This window comes from Ambystoma mexicanum, chromosome 7q, assembly GCF_040938575.1.
Source record: "Ambystoma mexicanum isolate Mex_15411 chromosome 7q, UKY_AmexF1_1, whole genome shotgun sequence".
Lineage (NCBI taxonomy): Eukaryota > Metazoa > Chordata > Amphibia > Caudata > Ambystomatidae > Ambystoma > Ambystoma mexicanum.
This window is the reverse complement of record NC_090941.1, coordinates 203,911,403-203,925,950: the sequence shown is the minus strand read 5'-3', so window position 1 is coordinate 203,925,950 and position 14,548 is coordinate 203,911,403.

The following is a 14,548-nucleotide window of genomic DNA, read 5'->3' as shown; positions in this document are numbered from 1 at the left end:
CCTCCATCATGTTGGTAATGTTTGGGGGCAGGGCTAAGGATGGCATGGATGGCCCCGCTTGAGTGAGTGTCGAGGTTTCCCTGTTCAGACCTCTGGTTGACATGGTGAATTTGCACATGGCACCCGTTTTCCTTCCCCCCTTGGCTCCCTTAGTCATGGCTCGGAGACCAGGCCTTTCAAACCTTCCCCTTCTAATGGATGCCTCTGGTGGAACAGAGTGGCGAAGCAGTGCAGGACTGGATGGATGGTATCAGGTGTAGCCCACTGAGGGGGAAGTCTGGACTCAAGGATCTGGGGTTACTGCTGTGACATCAGTAGCAGAGTACTTTTGTACCCCGGCACACCCACCAAGGATGACCATGGTTACTATATGCCGGGCATTGGTTTGAAAGTCAACTATGCACAGTAGCCGCCTCGCCACCAGCCAACAGAAGCAAACTGACCTTTCACATGGTGCTCTGCGTTCACCCCGCTGGTGAAACAGGAAGTAGCCCCTTTGGGGGTGAAGGCAGTGCTGGTAGGACAGGAGGAGGGGTAACCCCAACAAAGAAACAAAATGGGGGCAGGATGATGGAAAAGAAATTCAGGCTTCACCTGTAGGGGCCGCTCCCACATTGCAAGGGCCCAGATGTACCCAGCCAGTCAGCAGACAGTAGAAACGTAATAAAGTCCAGAGCTCTAGACGGGGGCCTAAGGTTCAGATCCGGGTGGGGAGAGATGGCTTGAGCTGATACTGTGGAGCAGGCTGAGCTAGGTGGAGCTGGGCATGAGGGTGAATGGGAGAAGTGGGCTGACTCACCTTATGCCACTTGGTGTTGAAGTGGGCCTAGATCGACCCACCTAGGATCGCAGCCAGCAAATGTAATTGCATGGAAAGGCACCCACTGGAGTGTCGTGTTGTGGGGAGTGAGGAGCAGCCCCGCAGCACGTTGTGTGGAGAACGATCGTACTGGTGACCGCCAAGTGTGGTCTCGTGTCTGCAGCAGCTCAATGCGGCCCCGGAACAATGTCAACCCCGGCCTGGCAGCTTGGGAGCAGAGGCAGCAGAAGTCCAGGTAAGCAGGACGACCTGGTCAGGGGTCTGGTGGAGGTGTGATGCAGGCCAACAAGGCAGAGGGTGGAGGTCTGGAGTAGCCGCAGAGCACCTGGAACAGGGGTGCAGGGGAGGGGGGTTGCCACCAGGCAGAAGTCAGGGCCCAGGTGAGCAGCGCCGGCAAGGGGATGTCCTTCCAGAAGACAGAGTAATTAACCCTGGACGACAGAATCAATTCTCGCCAGTTCACAGACACAGAGCACTCAGACCGGTGCTGGCTGGAGCCCAGCTTCTCTCCCCACCAGGGTGCATGCAGTGGAAGGAGGCCTGTTGGGCAGGCGGAGTCGTGGTGTTAGCCACTCAAACACAATGCAGGGACGCGGGTCACTGAGCACACTGCCCAAGGCCATCCCGCTTCATCTGGTGGTCTCGTTCCACTCCACGGGGGGGGGGGGACCGGGTAGGCAAGGGTGTTGTAAGGTGCTAGTTCCAGCAGCACATGGACATGGGTCTACCCAGAGATGGTGGCAGCCAGGAGGTCGCAGCTTAATCAGCAGGAGAGGCGGGATCTTCAATGTTTGGTGCAGGAGGAGCCCGGTGTGAGACTCTGTTGTGGCCCAGCAAAGACAGGGTCAGCAATCGGTACGCAGGGCCCCCAGCGGGATGAATGTCAGGTCCCTGGTGCCCCAGTATTTCAGTAACCTGATGGGGAATTATGAAATCTGTATCAGCAAGGAATCCACCGCCTTTATCGGATAGTGGTTGCTAGTGACACGGAGCTGAGAAGGTAGGCAGCCATTTTCCAGGCTGCTCAACAGTTCCGCCCAAATGATAAAACATTCCTGTCAGTATTGTAGGACCTCATCTTTGCAAACTTGTGGGTGGTACATGTGCACAATACATACTTGTCATGGAGTACACCAAACTAAATCCCTGTAACACTCTATGTGTATGTGTAATTTAATCCAGGGGAGGATGCACCCCGGGTACTGGCACACCGAAGGGGCCTGCAAGCTTCTCTGGGTACCAGTTGAGTAGCCAGTAACAGTTAAGCCATTCTCACAGGGTGCATCTGCTTCTCGGGCTACCCGCCCATTTACACTCTTAAGGAACTAAAGCACAATTACAATAAAGGATACTGAATACTTCTTTTTATACAAAACACATTAGATGCCATTTGTTGTTCATCCCACGTGGGGTTAAGGAATCCAATTCCCCTTTTTCATGACATTCTTCAGAGTCCTCATATTTCTCAGAGATTGGCATTCAAGATCAGGGTCAGAAAGGGTAAAGGGCAATCCACCGTTTGGCCCTGTTTGTGGCTGAAAGGAACTATGCCCACAAACTGCTCATCCTGCTGTGCTTCTGTTGTGCGGATTTTGGTACACCTGAGCTCTCCGTTTGCAGGCAGATTTCATCTTCACTTCCTCTATTTCCTGCTTCCAGACCCTTGACCACCTAATTTACCACCATTCTCCCAAATATCAAAATCTTTTTCAGTAATGCTCTCTCCCTTTCTCTATATTGAGACCTTCAATCGGTTCCACAGACCATCTCTCCTCTCTCCCCCATTACTCCTTGCTCACTTCCATACCCATCTTCCATTCTTCCGTGCAAACCGTAACAATCTGGTATTCTACTTCTCTTGCACATTATGCATCCCAACCTCATCGCCACATTTTAAGGAAGTGTGTGGGAGCCCCTCTACTAAGAATGACCATGGTTCAACTAGCCTGTTCTATGGAATTCTTTCCACTCAGGAGGGCATACAACCATGTTCTAGCTCACTCCACCTTTCACAGAGAAGAACTATCCATTTACACATCAGTCTGGACCCAACACAAGGACGGTCCAGCACCGAAATGCTAGGCACTTCTCCTCTGAACATGAGTACCATCTGCAACCCCAGACACGTGTTTCAGCCATGTTGGGCCTTCTCAGTGAGGTGAAGCTGAGCCTCTCTAGGGAACATTGAGCATCTCCACACTTCTCATATAAAGATCACAACTCCTCCCTCTACAATCCCTTTTCTCAAAACTGAAATCACTCTGGTCCTTAGGAATGCCCATTCTCTAAGAAATACCATATCCTTCCTCCCTAACCACTTTGACACCCATCACACAAGACATTGGTGATAGCAGAAAAATAAATCTGAATGTCCCTGCTGGTTGCTATCCTGACTGATTTTACCACCTGTTCCCTTCTGCACACCTATCAAAGTGAGGTAGTGGCATGTGTCTGATGATATGAAAGGACACAACATCAGCTCTAATCCCCCTCTGTCTTTAAACACATCTCTGCCCACATTTTTAAAACCATCCCTCTCTCTAACCCATTAATCTAACATGCACTTCAATCTCTTTGTCATTGACATTGAACTTCATCTTGAAACTTGCCTAGCTGATGTCAATGCTATCATAATGGATACCACAACCTAATCAATATGGGCAAGACCAATCTGCAGCTGGCATTCACTCTCTCTGACCACTCTCTGTTAAATGTACACAACATTTCTGCCCAGAAGTATGTCAAGTGATGAGAGCTAATCCTCACGTCACTCTTCTGTCCCCTCTTTTGATATTTCCCTATGTAATCAGTTGCTCATCCACTTCTCCATCTCTATTATCCCCCACTGTATTTTGCCCTCCCTCACCTATCATCAAAAGAATATTCAAAGATGACGCTATGGATGAATCTTAGCTAATTCACATCCTACCGCTATGTCCCATCGTTCCAAGTTGCCCACGCTGTTGAACTTGCTTTTGTTAAGGTAAATACAGCTGCAGTTACTTTTCAACTCACTGTTATGCCTTTCCGCCCCACCAACAACCACAGATCTTCCTACTCATGTAACCCCTGAGGATAACCATCTGCCTCCACCCTGCTGGTGCAAAGCTTGGCTTACCACTGCTGTTAAATTCTTTTTTTAATTGTATTTTTTATTGTTTTTTTTTGGTTAAATGAAACCTTTCACGCATTCCAATATTTATTAAAATTAACAATTTAAAATAAATTTCACAGAATTTCACATTGTTCAAACGTTATAAAATTTCATATGACTGCAATAATAATAATATGGTACTTTAAGAGAAACAAACAAAACAGCTAACAGATTTATCCTCCTAGTGTCTTAATAATTTCTTTCCACAGATAGCACACAGTAAAGGTCATGACCAGATTCTCTGCCATAAATATATAAGACCAAAATTGATTAGTGTGGATAAAATCCAGGGTTAGCGCACGAGCACCATAGGCCCTTTCATATAAGTAAGTAAGTGCCTCAGAGTTTCAACTTCCATTTTGCACAATATACACATGCAATTCTCATATGGTATATTATTCCAGGCACCCACATTTGTCAATGTTGGAAGTTGACTAAACTTTAAAAGCATTACTAAATGTCTATTATCCTGGTTTTGTAAATTGTTTATGTATGTTCACGGAATGTCCACAGGAAGGGATTGTCTGGAATATTCTGCATATCCTGTTTCTTAGATAAGTGGGAACTTCTTGCATTCCTGTCTCAAATGGCAGCTTTCCTTTTTATTTCTTTAAATGTACTGGCCAGATTATCATTGGCCTCGCACATGCATCCAATGTCTTCCAGAAAATTATTCATTCCAATCTTTTAGTGCAGCAAAACTTTCAAAGGCACCCTGTTGATTCAAAAAGTGTGCATATAATAATTTTGTTTTGTCTTGGCTCATTAAGATTTTGATCTAAAGATTACACATCAGAATCATTTTCCTTGTTGTTAGAGTGATAATACCTAAATCACTGCAGATGGCTTCTACTGGGACAGATTGTGAGAAGCTTAATGCCTTTTGCCGTATTTTCCCCTCTAGAATGCTCATCCAATTCCTTTTTTTCGGGGTATATATCTCCAAGCAATAGAGAATAGCCAGAACCGTACACATCTTACATAGTTGTTTCATCCCTTCCATTGACTGCCCTCCAGATTTATGAATGAAAGATGTTATCGCTTTAAACTTAGTCATCACTCTAACTGTGATGGATTAGGAAAAAATCTCTTTATTCATATTGCTTGTTAAAAGATAGACCAGATACACATAGCTCCACACTTTCTCAATGTTCTCCCCTTGTAAAGACTAGATATATTGTTTTATATTTAGTCGATCGGACTTTATCATCATAATCTTAGTTTTTGAGAGATTAATGATCAAATAATTTTCTAAAGAATACTTTTATAATGCCTTTAGACTATTTTGTAGTCCGAATGCGGTTTGATCAAAAATAACAATGCCGTCCACATACAAGAGCCATGCTACGGGGCATTGCACAAATGGTGGCAGATTATTGTTACAATTCTGCAGTAAGCTTCTTAAATCGGCCAGATAAATATTAAAAAAGGTTGAGGCTAATGTGCAGTCTTGTTTTAATCCATGGTTAACCTTAAAGTCCTCACTTAAATCATCTTCTTGGTTGATTCTGATCTGTACATTACGATTCAAGTATAGTGCTTTAACAAAGTACAGGATTTGCTTGTGCAATTTTCCTTCTCTCATTTTACCCATGAAATTTGGTGATTAACTGTATCAAAAGCCTTTGTTAAATCTAAAGAGACTCATTTCTATCCAGCAAAGTGCTGAAAATAAAATACATTAAAATCCATAAGTTTGTGGTAGTGTTAATAACCTTTCTAAACCCGTATTGTTGAATGCTAAAAATCTTCTCTTGCTCTATCCATATGTTAATATATTATAGTAGTAGTTTACAGAAAATCTTGCCACTAGAGTCTACCATCGCCAACATGAATTTGAGCCCATATATGAGGATGTGCTTTCAGTAGTGCACTAGGCAATCCAACAAGACCAAGTGCCCTGGAAGGTTTTAAATCTTTTACAATTTGTTTTCAATGTCCTCCTTGGAGAACTAGAAATATTCTCTGTCTTCAATACTGTGGTAAGTGTGATTCTCTTCAAATACACTTGCATTATAGTATAAGGTTTGTATATGATTCTCCCAAACCTCAGTCGAGATAGGATTTATTTCTGTCACTGAGGGTTGGTTCAGGTTATACTTATGAAAGATGTACCACAACATTTCGGTGTTCTTACTCTTTAGGACAGAATACATAACCTTCCACTGAGCAGAGGCGATGGAACCCTTATGCAGGTTATACCAATTTTTAAAATACAGTCTTCATCTTTTTAATATTGGAGATCTGTTCGGATACTCCCTTAACATTTTTTTACCCATCTGATGTTCTGCATTTAATTGTTTCTTCTTTACCAGAACATTACAATCATCGTAAACTTTCTGATGTACTTTGTTTGTGGAATCAATCTTTTTCCTCTGTTCATATCCAAGAGTAAAAATGAATGCCCGAGTAATCCAGTAATAAAACACACCATTTATAAAATTCATAGCATTTCCTTCCATCAACACAGATAATAATTTAAGATCAAGCCCTGAAGCATTTATTTCCGTCCAGCGTATTCTATTACCACCATTATTAACTGTGCATTTCCCAACCAATTCTCTACAAGGTTGCACTATGTCAAGATCAATACTGACTTCAATGACAACATGATCACTTAAATCATTTGGGAAGAGGTTAAAGTTACTAATATTCAAAAAGCTGTCAATGGTGGTTAAAATAAAATCAATCCATGAGTGCTGTACTCCATTTAACCATGTAAAATATAACTCATTTTACTTTTACTTTACTTTTACTTTAGTTTATTTATAATGCGCAACCATATACCCATCAGTGTGAGGGCGCGGACACGACAAAAACGTGACATGTAACAAATAAGAAATTTCAAAGAGAATATCCTGGTTACCTTGCAGTATAAGTAGTCGGACCCTTATTAATGAAAGGATCTCAAGCGTTACTGCTGTGGTTGTCACAAGAAAGTTTTTATTTGTATTGTCATAAGGTTTAGACAAATTGTCTAGTTGGTGAAGGTCAGCTGACACGTGTTTCAACCCCTGAGGGTCTTTATCGAGGCAGTTGGTAAAGTTCATATGGCAAATCCAGTCAGTTTGTAGAGCCAATGGCTAATGAACGTCCCATTAGTAAGAAATAGTGGGCTGATGCCTGCGTTCTGCTCGCTCCGTTCATCGAATCGTAACCAGGATATTCTCTTTGAAATTTCCCCATTAAGAGGTATTTGGTTTACCTCTTCGAACCTGTGACCTTGCAACCAACAGAACAATTCGAAGAGAACTATACACAGAGTTCAGCACAGGAGTGTTCATCACCTAGAACCCATCCTCTACTCTTTACAATGTAACAAATAAGGTCTGGGCATAAGGGGAGACAATATCCCACCAGGCAGAGAGGGCAGGAAGAAAAAAAAGAAACATTCTACCTATCGAAACAACCAGGTTTTAAGTTATTTTTTAAACAAGCATAAACCCTGATAGCTGCTCAATGATGCTGGTAATGCATTGCACAGGGAGGGGGCTGCACCGAAAAAGGCTCCTCCCTGCACTTTCTTAGTCTTGCATCTAGGCAAAAATAAGAGGTTTTGGTTGCTTGGTCTCAAGCTTCTGTAGTTAGGTTTTTCCATGATATGATCTTGTATATAGGGCGGCATCGTACCCATTTGGCACTTAAATGTGATTAACAGTAACCTGAAAGCGATACGTGCCTTCACAGGAAGCCAATGAAGTGCGCATCGTGACTCTGTTATGTGGGAGCTTGCGGTAAGACCTGAGACAACTCTCACAGCACCATTTTGGACAACTTGAAGCCTGTTGATGAAAGTTTTGCTAGCTCCTGCCAGAAGATTACAACAGTAATCAATTGTTGCACCTATTATTGCTTGCGCAATTGCTTCCGCATTGTCTTGAGAGATATAAGGTCTCGGGTGGGCTAACTGTTTAATATAATAAATTGCTGAGGCAACGATGCATCCTACATACGGTTTCATATCCAAAACCTGGTCGAGAACAACTCCCAAGATTTTAACCTCGGGGAGTATGATGATTTCTACATCCCCCAACAGAAAATCTTTATAATCAGGGTCCAATTTGGAAAGGGTGCCCACTGTACCGACCACCATAAGTTCTGTTTTGCCTCGATTGAGTGCCAAGTTGTTCTGCATCATTCAGGGCTCAATGGTGGCAAATATTCTATTTAGTTCCATTTCATCCTGGCGATTACATCCTGAAAGCAGGATGACACATTGCGTGACATTAACTTCTGTTAATTGATAAGCTTGGAAAAACAGCAGCCAACTGCTAGTGTCATTTCTATTTTCCTCCTCAGAGAAACCCAGAGCCCATAAGTCAAACTGGTTCATGGTGTAATAATAATCTTGAAATATTTCTACTTCATTTTTTTTTTTTTTGTATCGTGACCGGTGAAAGTTAAGGTCCCCCATTATGTAATGATCATCATTTGGGTGGATCTCCAAGTTTTAATCAGAAGATCAAGGTGCTCAATACTCTGCTGCAATTTGGCATTCCCCAGAGGGTTATACACATTTGAGAAATAGAATAACTAATTCTCATATGTCAAAGACTGCTCCGCCATGACCATCAATACCTGTTCAGAATGCTGTAAAGGGAAACATTCTGAGGCCCTTAGCTGGTTTGTAACCACCATGATCAACCCACCAAAGGGGTGATCTGTCTCATGTGTCTGTGCCTTCCTTTGGCATCTAAGCATAAATCCTGTGTTAACCACGTTTTTTGGAAGAGAAAGCTATCTGCTGTAGTTAAATAATAAATTCCCAAGGGGTTCTCGAGAAAGGATCTATGGCCACTAGTGCTCCAGCAGGTGATAACCAAATTCTTGGGATGATTTAGGCACTCGACTTCATCAAATTCAAAATACGCCCAAACATCAGAACCATGTGTCATACCTATTTCATTTTCCTTCTGAAGCGAGTGGCAAATCTTCGCTACTATGTCATTTATGACTTGCTCTGGCACATAATTCTCAATCTAAGTGTTTTTTAGCAAATGTTCATACCTTTGCCTCATCTTTGTCTCCCTAATTAATTCATATCCCACCTGCAAAAAACCATTGGTCTGTGACATGATTAGCTCAGTGATAATAGGGGAGACAAAATGAATCACTGTCAAATTTGATTCCCACGATTTTCTGGGAATTTAAAATTGTTTTACATCATGGGTGGCAATCTTTTTTGATAAAGTGACTTGATGAAGCAATTCTAACAAATTTGAGTGATTCAGAAAGGGCTAGCTGAAGTAGCATATACATAAAATATTTGTATCTTGTTTGAGGGAGCATTGATTGTTTGAGAGGAGAAAAGGTCAAGATGTAACATATTACAATTCTCTTCTATTAGATCCAAAGTGTCAATATATTCAATGTTGTCATCATCTTTATGAATCTTAGCACCCAACACTGATTTCCCTTCAGATGAAGTAGGCTTCTTATTATCTGTTTTTGCATTTAACACAGAGTCAACGAAGTTCTCTTTAGTTGACTTAGTGAGCATCATTTCTTCTCTTTGTGGGCTAATCGTGTTCTTCAATTGGAAGCCAGGTACATAGCCCTCTTTAGTTTTTAACTTGCCTTCATGAGCACTATTTGACCTACTAATACATTTATTTATAGTTTCCTGGCAAGTAAGCCTACTTAGAAAGGCTGTAGCCAAGCCTTATCTACCCACGCCTGCTTTCCGGGGTTCTTCACGTTTGCTGCGCAGTTCTTTTTTTTCGCCGTGCGCTTTTTACTTGACATAGTGTGTTTCAATTGATTTTCCAAAACCGTACTTACTTGCTGCGGCGGACATGTATTATGATCTTCCTGGTCTTCAGTGTCCTTTATACATTCGTGGACCTGCATAGTTTGGATGATAATTAGTGAGGTGTTTGCTTCAGCTGCCTTCTTGGTAATCTCATAATTTCTAGCAATTATGGATGTGATCTGCCTAGGGGCCAGCATCTCTGAGATCTCATTCAAGTCCTGTTTTATTATTTGTTGATCTTTGTGCATGGTGTTACAGAGCGAGAACAGAGCTTTGAGAAGAGTCATAAACTCAGGTTCAGCTCGCATGTCATTTGAGCGAAGAAGCATAGGCATTCACGGTAATTGCAGTTAAACTAGGTGATTTTGCCAGATCAGTGGATAGATTGGAGCATGGATCCTTGCTTCCAATCATTTCTTCAGCCATGACAGGAGTCAGATTCTCAGAGTTTGACTCGCCTGTAAATTTAAACACAAATTTAACAAGGAATTGTTATCGATTGGATTATCCACTGATAGGTTGTGCTCAGTGATGGTAGCACTATTCATTTTTAAAGTAATATCAGGAGCCGGATCACTGCTATTATTTTTTAGAGGTTTGAGAAAGACAGTGATTTTCCACGTTCAGTGTTTTCAATCTTGTTTATATCCGAACATGAATGAGTAACTCCCACCAATAATGCTTTCGACTGCTTATTCGGCTTTGTGTTTTTTTCCTTCCTTTCAGTGCTCTACTAGTCCGTCAGTACTCAAGAGCATAGAGCTAATTCTTTTGAGTGGAGGGAATACCTGAGACTGATGGCAGGCATCTTGTTGCCAGCCCCATAATTAGCACCGATCGATGGATGCTTTGGCATTATTATACATAGCAAGGTTCAAAGGCTAGACAGCCTGCAGCCACCTCCTACGCGTTAAAGATATACTGCAAAGAGCAGAGGAATTGTGCAGGTTTACTACTCCAGCCAAAGTAACCCAAGTAGCAAGCACCTCCAGTGATTTAGGTATTAGTGTCAGCGCATAAGTGAGTGAAATGAATAATTCGAATAATAAATGGCAATGTTCTAGAGGTTCAAAGGCCACAGCCCTGCAGTCACCTCTAGAGACGGTAAGAAAGTGGCAGTCTTTAAAAGGCAGCCAGCCTTAGTAATTCGCTGGAGGCGATTTCAATATTGGCAGCTTTGCACAGCTAAAACAGTTAATTTCTGGGCTGTTATCTTGCCCATACCCGCTTCTGAACGCTCCCGTTTCTAAGCACAGCCAAAAAAACAAGCACACAGAGCACACAGCGCTGCACACCCTGCTGCACTCTGTGCTAGTGTGAGCCTTTTAGGAGAAACGGGACCTCCTCCAACTAGCAGTAGACAGCAAAGGCAGACTTCACAGCACTTCTAACAGGGAGAAGTGCAAGTACTGCAAGTAAATGTAGGTGCAAGTAAATTAGAATATGCAGATCGGGTGCCTACACAAAACCTGAACTCCTCGCGATGTGTTTCAATAGAATGATTTGTTCCTCTGGTCCTCAGAGCCACGGAACACCAGAACACTCGCTCCACACTCTGCCATGCTCTGCTTGGTGTCAGAGCTTTTGTACGTAAGGCACCTCCTCCAGAATGGAAAGTAGTGACAAACTTGCAGTAAAGCTCACACTATAGCCGCTACCTGCTACTCGGGGTCACTCGCTCACCAAATCATCCTACTACATCAATCTCGTAGCCTATATCTTTCCACACCTTTGAAAGCTGTACAAGACACCCCAGGCCATGCTTTCCCTTAAAATTGAGGACTGTGCTTCCTCCCTCTCCCACAAAATCACTAAATTGCAAGTCATTCTGTCCACCATCTATCTATCCATGTTAATCTGTCTACCCCTACCCTAGTTTCCCAATCACACTTCACTTCCACCTCCCTTGCTGTAATTCCAACCATCCACCACAAATATAACACACCATGCACTCCTATAGAGCATTTTGCACCTCACAATTCCCCAAAACATGTGTATGTCACTTGGTCTAATGTTTCCTCCCCCTTTAATTAATCTTTATCAGCTGGTATCCTCCCAGCCTTCTAAAAGATGAAACAAACCATACTCACCTTAAAATAAATCTACTGATGATTCTATTAATCCTTCTTCTTATGGACCTGTCTCTCTTCCGCCACACCACAACTCAAACTTCAACTGTGTTTTCTTCAAATTCATATCCAACTACTTGGCAGAGAATTGTCCTGTTTGTCCACCACAAGGGGATTCTGTGGCACTTTACTGTGAATTTTCCAACAGTAATTTTAAACTTCCTTATTACTGCTTACCACTTACACCTCCACACCTCTACTCCATCCTCATTGTACTTGATCTCTCTGCCACCTTCAACACATCGGATTGAAGTCTTGTGCCATCAGATGGTGTCCTGATATCTCTCTTATCTCTAATTCTCCTTCTCCTGACAATCTCAAAACTCCATCTAGGACCCTTTATAATGGAGGTCACTCAATTATGAGTGCTGGTCACATTTCTTTACAATATTCTCCCTCAGTAAAAGCATCAAATCATTTGGCTTCTCTTCTCATGCTAGACCTGTTTAAGACATAATACATTATTCCTCGATGCACACTCTGTCTTCTCACCCTATAACTTTTTTCCTTCTGCCTCACTCTGTTTCCAAAGGTTTACAACACTGCAGTCATTTTGGATACCACAAGTACATTTCATCAATTTGCCACTTCCTTTGCGGCCAGAAAATCCAAAATATCAGGAAAATCTGCCCACGCCTCACCCATCACCAACATCCATATCCATTCTGGTTCTGAATTGACTAGAATGCTGCTCTACTCTAGCATTGGCCCTTCCCTCTAATCTTTCAATCCCCTGCATAAGATAAGAAATGTTGCAAAAAGCACCTTCTACAATCACTCTCTCTTTTAGTTTCTGTTTATTTAAATGCATCAATGGCAAGTTTCCCACTACTCGGATACATCCATCTTCCTCTACTCTCCTGCATGTGCTGCATTCCCTCAACCCATCAAAAATGCCTCTGTTTCTCAACTCTTTTCTCCGCCTCTCATTTCAGTTCGTTCTTTCTACAGGCCCACATGCTCTGCAACATTCTTCCCTGATGTCAAAACTCATGATTTCCTTATTGATATTGATATTGATATTTTATTTCTATCGCGCTCGTACACAAGTGTTTCAGAGTGCGACAAGGCAAGGGAGGGGAACGGGAGAACAAAACAGCGATCTTACTAGGCCCAGTGACACTGAGAACGCGCAAGTGCATGGGAGAGGGGGAGGGGAAAAGTGCATGGAAGAGGGGGAGAAGTGGAAAGTGCGAAGCAGATGTGAAACATATAAATAACAATAAATAAATAATAAAGGCAACAAACAGTGGTAGTGCAGGCAGCAATTTGCAAGTGCTAGGTTTAAGGCAGAAGACAGGGTAGGTCTGATAAGTGCAGGAAGAAAATGGGGGGGGCTTTATGTGTACAGGTACAGACCCCAGTGCAAGGGGTGGCCAGGGGCAGTGCGGGAGGGTGGCAGGGTGAGCAGAACCTGGGCCCGGAGGACAGAGGGAGGCCAGGTGCACAGTGCAAGAGAGAACAGATCAGCAGGGGAGATGGGGAGCGAAGGCAGAAAAAAAGGAAGGTCTTGAGGTGCTTCCGGAACCAGAGATGGTTCTCCTGAAGTTTTAGAGTGGCAGGGAGGCTGTTCCAGAGGGAGGCCCCCGCCAAAGACAGAGATCTACCCCCAGCTCGTTTCTTTGAAAAACTACTGACCCTGAGGGAGCTGGAGGTATAGAAGCGAAGAGCTCAAGAGGGGAGGTATTTGCGGAGGGATAGCTGAAGGTATTTTGGACCCATACCCCAGAAAGCCTTCTGGACAATGCAGAGGGTTTTGAATTTAATCGATCCCACGGCTTGAGGCCAAGGACAATACTCACAGTCCTGTTCTGCATTAGTTGCAGAGGGCGGAGATTAGAGGCAGGTAGATTTAGAAAGAGGCTGTTACAATAGTCCAAGCTAGATAGAACCAGAGCTTGGGATACCATGAGCTTCTGGGGGAAGGAGAGGAAAGGCAGAGTACCTCTGAGGAGGTGCAGTAGGAAATTTTACTTTTTAGAGACCTCAGAGATGTGGGCGGAGAAGGAAAGGGTGGAGTCAAAGATGACCCTGAGGTTCTTAGCCTCACAGGTGGGGGTAGGAGGAGGGCCAAAGGAGGCCGGCCAGAGAGTGAGGGGAAAGGATGGTGAAAGTGTGCCGATGAGGAGGATCTCCATCTTGCTGGCATTCAGACAAAGATCATTGGCGGCACACCAATCTTGAATGGCAATTAGGCAATCAGAGATGAGAGAGGGAGAGGAGGTGGCAGAGGGCAGCCTGAAAATGAGTTGAGTGTTGTCAGCATAGCACTGGAAATCTGAGTAGAAAGTGGCAGTGCAGTGGGCGAGAATTGCCAGATATTGGTTGAAAAGTCAGGGCGAGAGCTTAGACCCCTGGGGAACACCACAGCAAGAGAGGAAGATAGATGAATAGAACGACCCAAGTTGGACCTGGGAGGGTCGATCTGAGAGGAAAGAGGTCAGCCAGGCCAGAGCCTGATCAGTGATAACCAGGTTTTCACAGAGACGGTTGAGCAGGATGGTATGGTTGTCCGTGTCGAAGGCAGAAGAGAGATCGAGGAGGATGAGGACAGAGGGAATGTTAGAGTCAAGGTTGGAGAGCAGATCTTCACGGATGTTCAGGAGAGCAGTTTCCGTGCTACTGGCAGCTCTGAAGCCAGACTGGTGGTCATGGAGACAGCCAACAGAATTGGAATGAAGGTTAAGCTGAGA